The 5,881-nt window shown below is 34.9% G+C and overlaps 1 long non-coding RNA gene across 1 annotated transcript in view; it reads left to right on the top strand.

The window, feature by feature from the left end:
* Window positions 1-5,881, top strand: part of LOC117115229 — an 11,292-nt gene that overhangs the window by 3,623 nt on the left and 1,788 nt on the right. The window contains exons 2-4 of the long non-coding RNA XR_004446514.1: window positions 3,601-3,638; window positions 4,400-4,497; window positions 5,177-5,273. This is a non-coding gene — a long non-coding RNA (uncharacterized LOC117115229). The remainder of the gene's footprint in view (window positions 1-3,600; window positions 3,639-4,399; window positions 4,498-5,176; window positions 5,274-5,881) is intronic.

Here is a 5,881-nt window from a genome sequence, read left to right as displayed (position 1 = left end):
CAAAGTTAATGCTCACTTAATACGATTCCAAAATGGCAATTGGTTAGGCCTGTCTCTTATACAGATCTAGATGGGTATAAGAGACAGCCTTTTATCCTAAGGAGCTATAACTGATTCAAAATATTCATGGTTTTATGCATTTATAAATGTTGACGCACGCGTACGTGCACGCTAAAAAGCGCGAACGGAAAATTAAGGTACATAACATTTAACCTTGACCTGAAGCTTATGCTCACCTAATATGATTTAGAAATGACGAATGGTTAAGATTATATGGGCTCATCAACGTTTTGAAGAAAGAGAAATGAGGGGGTCAGAAAAAACAATTTTTTTCACCAAAATTTTAAAAGAAGTCAAATATATGAAAGAGAATTGTCTCAGCTATAACATACTCAAAGTTGGAAGACGATCGACGATAAGCGAGATACGCTCAAATGCGTATTTTCAAAAATGACGTCGTAGCTATAATTCACTTTCTTTGAATTCAGATGCCAATATGATGACGTCACAATGTCCGATCATCCATTATGATCTATAAAATCATATTTACAACTTACGTGCTTTCAGAATATGTAATAAAAATTGGGGGTCACCTTTCAACCTAAGGAGATATAACTGATTAAAAATAGGTCTGATTTTAGCATAATTTCACTGTATAGCGGCACAAATACGCGTAAAGATACCTATTTTATTGGCCAAAAGATGACCGAAAAGAATGCAAATTTGTGAAAACAATTTCAGGAACCCAAAAGATGTAAAAAAAACCTAATTTCTAACTTCCATACGTACTGCGCAAGTAAAAGTGCGCGCGCGTAGTGGAAAATTATGAAAAATTTTGAAATGCTCAAAATGGCATTAAACGTGCTCTAATTTAGTCAAAAAGTGATTTCAAGGATTTTGAAATTTTGACGCACGCGTGCGCACGCGTCAATAAGCGCACGCGTAAAATTAGGGTACAGTACATTCAATATTAACCCAAAGTTAATGCTCACTTAATACGATTTCGAAATGGCAATTGGTTGGGCTGATATGATCGATAATGTAAAAACGCAAAATTGCACGTAGATGACGTCACGCATGACTGAGCGCGTTGAAAAGCTTATGATCCTGACAATAACAAGAGGTGATCCGCTAGTGTAGCGGATCACCAATAATACAGCATTCGTAAAATGTTTGTCACTGGGAACAGTCACAAAAGTGGGGGGGGGGCAGGCTCCCCAGTAGAAAAAGTGGGTGGAGGAAAAATTATCAGTAGGGTAAGAATGCTTTGATATCTTTAGTTTATTCATAGCTATGTCACATGTTTTCATTGGTTAAACACTTTTTTGTACAGTACTTGTGAATATAAGCTTGCAGATATGGATAATTTTTCATTCCTGACATAATTAATGTTAAAATATTGAATCCCTCAAGATGGCGTGCATTTCGATACTCGGATTATGAATTTTACTATGTTGTTTTCATAACTATATACATTTTCAAGAATTTGTGTGCGAAATAACCAGTGGGACAATGAGAGACAACAAAAGTAGGGATTATCCTTTTCAGAAAATTTGCATAAAAAGTTACTTCTTATAAGCTTTAAAAATAGCTTTGAAGTAAAAGAACATTATGCCCTGGGTAAGCATCATGTGGACACTGGTCAGAAGTAATGTGCATAACAAATTTTACGTCTGTCTTAACTGTACTTCAGGCGTAAGGTATTATACAGTAGTCTGAACATAACTAATGAAGTGCAGTAGAATGACCATATGCCCTTGGTTAGCATCATGTGGACACTCAATTCCGATGCCTGTCGGAACTTTTACTTCAGACAGAAGGATGTCTGAGCACAACTAATGAAGTAGAAAGAACTATAACATAGGTTAGCATCGTGTGGACACTCATCGGAAGTTCTATCATTAATGCAGGATCAACAATTATTAGGAAATGTTCTTGAATTTATGTCGGTCGAAACTTTACTTCAGACAGAAGGCTGTCTAAACGGAGTTAGTGCATTTGTCCCAAGGTCCTGTGGTCCAAAAGGCCTTTAGTCCGAAGGTCCGTTGGTCTGAAGGGCCTTTGGTCCGAACGTCCATTGGTCATAAGTAATTAATTCAAATATAGACAAAAATATATTTTTTGAAAACACATGTTCGGGACCACCATGTAGGTCTATATTGGCTAACAATATACAATTATTGCTAGCATGACTTGTCAGCTCAGTTTGTATATATTTTTAACAAATTATTAGAAATTGAAAAGATTCCAAGTGAATGTAAGTATAATTTCCTAATTTTTAAGAAGGAGACAAAAGATTTTAATAACAATAGGGGGATTCAAGTAACTTCCATCCAGTGTTTGGAAAACCTTATCAGATTTATTTACATAGTAGACACATTGACAGTGGTGGCGAAAGCATCTGGGGGGCGGGGGGAAATGAAGGGCTAGAGGGGGGAGTGGGTGGCAAGTTCCCGACAAGAGCAAAGTGGACATGGTCGTGTGTCAGGGGTGCCTCGGAAAATGTGACAATTTAGGGGTTTCAAAGGGTTATTCAATGGATTCTAAATAGTCTACTAATATGTAGAAAATACATATATATATATATTTTTTTTTTTTTTCTCCCCGACGAATTGTGTTTTTCTCTACCCTTCTGGTTGGGGGAGTGGGGCAGCAAACTGGGGGAACACACATTTTCTAGGGGGAATTTACTGCCGTATAACCTGCATTCCTGGAAGAAAAGTCACTAATTCTGGCCAACGGGCCTTCGGACCAACGGTGCATTGTATGCACCCGTTTAAATGAAGTAGAAAGAACTATATACCCTATGTTTTCGTGTGGAAACTATCGGAAGTTCTATCAGAATGCAGGGTTGACAATTTTAGGAAAGCTTCTTGACTTCACGTCTGTTGGAACTTTACTTCAGACGGAAGAGTACCCTCTGAACATAACTATATTCGTAGGCTGAAATTTATTATTTGAACCATTTTGTGGTAGTCAATGACTCAGCATTATCCATTATAAGTACAAGCATTTCTTAAATAGCGCCAAGTGTGCGCAAAATGATAATATTAGCAATAGTTTATAATTGATCACTGGCCTACCGGGCTTGTAATAAGAGGAGTTTTTACTAGACATTGTATAATGGACTAATACTAAATCGATCTGCGATTATCATTAAAGGTTCGTTTACTTGAGATTGGATAACTTAAAAACAATGGCTTTGCCACTAACATATGAATAGCCAATAAATAATAATAATAATAATAATAATACTAGTGGTTAAGAACTGAAAAAAACTCAAAAAAAATTTCCAATTTTAAAATGAAAATAAAAATCAATTAAAGTATTATGGTTAATTATGTAAGTTTATTTATGATAATTCTGTTTAGTTAATGTAATTAAGTTTATTTCACTAGGCCCTAATGTGATTTTCTTTTTTTTTTTAATTAGTCTGTTTTTACCTTTTTGTTTTAATTTCTGTTTTGTTGAGTTGTACAATGCCTTTTACGGCCTTGTTGGAAAACACCATTGCAGTTAACAAGTGTTTCCGTAGTTATATAAAGTTTTTATTATTATTATTATTATACTAATAATTTGTTGCCTTTTTTGAAATTTCAGACCGATTTCGCCAGAACTAGCACTATCACAGGAGGAAAGTATGTTTATACATTTTTTTTCTTATAGTCTACCCCTGTCGGGCAAATCCTAGTGCTATTTCCGATCCAGTATTACTGATGGTATTCTCTACGGATCTTGAGATAAATATCACTGAACGAAAAATAATAATAAAACTCAATCTATAAATGTTGTATGCATCTGAAGTGCTCAGAAATCGTGGACCTACAGAGCACTACCCTGCGGCCTCAGCACTGCTAGTTGGCTTCAAGCTCTGCCAATACTCAAGCCCATGTGTATTTCAACTTTAAAATTTGTTAATCATAAACATCAGTGACATAACACAGGGCTTGGCCCTATAGCATAGACCAGAGGTTAGGGCGACCTGGTTGTCAGAGCCATTTTAGGATTTTGAGGTCACATGTTCTAATAACAAATAATTTTAAAAAAAGCAAAATACAAAATATACCGTAGAAAAATTTTCTAGGTTTTCAGGAAAACAAGCATTGTCTTGTTAAAGTAGTTAAAAAAAATAATATCTAGGTATATGAACCATTTGCCCTAACACTCCACCTCAATAGGTTTAAACTAGTAATAGTCATTGTCACTTGCCAAATAGTGGGGGTGGGGGAAATGGAAATTCATCCATAACTGACAGCATTTTATAGCATTTATTTATCCAAATTGAAGTGAAAGTCACTTATTCTTTATCTGTTGTAGATTAAAACATTTAAAATAGATGCCAATTATAGATAGTAAGTATATATACAAACAATTGTTGATAATTTATTATCTGTTACAGGTACTTCTGTAACAATATTTGATATGGTAAGCAATCGTCAAGTACGTACAGCCTGGAACCCAGATCAGTTTCTGTATGAAATTGTGAGGGATTATGATGTGAGTTTAATTTATATATTTTACTACCGAAGACCTCATTGGATTGTTCATTCTATACAATAGCTTCAAAATTTGCTGATTGGATGTCCAAAGAACTTCCAAACCAGGAGGCTAGCTAGGACCAGGTCTCTAGCCGGGGGTGTCAGGGTGGTGATTTTATGGTTGAAGGATACAAAATGTGGTGTTCTGAAATGAACAGTAAACCTTGTTTGAAAAATTAATATTTATAGTTAATGTCCTCAGTCCCCGACACTTAAGGCACCACCACTAAGTGTTCACACATAGTCTATAATAATAATTAACAATATCCTTGATTTAGTTGGATGACTAGTGGTATATCTAATTATCCAAAACCTCAGGAACATCAAACCATGTTGTATTGTATACTAATTCACAGAACTCAGTAGACCAAAAATCAGTGATGAAAAGGCTTTATAAACTGTTAAATGAGGTGTTACAACAGTATCCAATGATCTGAACTCCATAAAACAAGGAGGTTTTTCAACATCATTTTAATTTCATTCTCTACATCTCATTATATTTATACATTATTTTTACATTTTACATACCTTATTGATGAATTTTAAGAAATGTTATAATGAATAAATTTTGTAAAGAAACAAATTGTCCATAAAGTCCTATTGCAACTGAAATAATAATGGTTTTTTTTTTCTCCCAGATAAACAATTTTGAGATGATTAAAGATGAAGAAGGAAGGGCAGACCTATCTTCAAGAGTTTGTAATCGGTGGATGTTCTGGGTTATCCCCAGAAGAGGTAAGATGTCTGATCTTGCTTTTGATGGTGACCACAAACCTCGGTGTACTGTAGGATTTGAACATGGGGGATTGAAATGTAAGGTTATATTTACTACAAATTTAGCAATGAATTTCCTCTCTAATTTCATAACACAAAATTTACTCTACTCACCATGAGCTGAAACCCTGAGTGCTGGGACTTTGGGATGTTGAGTTTTTCATGTAATGCTATTAATCTTGAATTTTTGTAGCAGCTTTCAGGAGGGGAGTCAGAGAAAAATCTTGGATGGGGCCTTGCTACATGCAAAACACTGAGGGGGTGGTCGGAGTTGGTCCTTAAGGTTTTTGTGTAGAAATACTTGACCACAGATTCTGGTATATTGCCTTCCACAATAAAAAAAATCATGTGAAAAGCTCTTTACCACTGAACAAAATAAAATTCTGATAGATTTGATATATTGATTTTAACCTGATTTAATAAAAATAACAAGATTCGCAGTAGTAATAATAATAATAATAATAATAATAATAACGATTTTTAAAGCGCAAACATCACCACCAAAAATTGGTGCTCAAGGCGCAGTGTCAAAACAACAGATAGAGAACAAACAAATCACAAAAAACAAA

Source organism: Anneissia japonica, unplaced genomic scaffold (assembly GCF_011630105.1).
Source record: "Anneissia japonica isolate Jap-2015-1 unplaced genomic scaffold, ASM1163010v1 scaffold288291_len444093_cov181, whole genome shotgun sequence".
NCBI lineage: Eukaryota > Metazoa > Echinodermata > Crinoidea > Comatulida > Comatulidae > Anneissia > Anneissia japonica.
The sequence above is the reverse complement of the archived record's forward strand: the minus strand, read 5'-3'. Positions and strand labels throughout refer to the sequence as shown.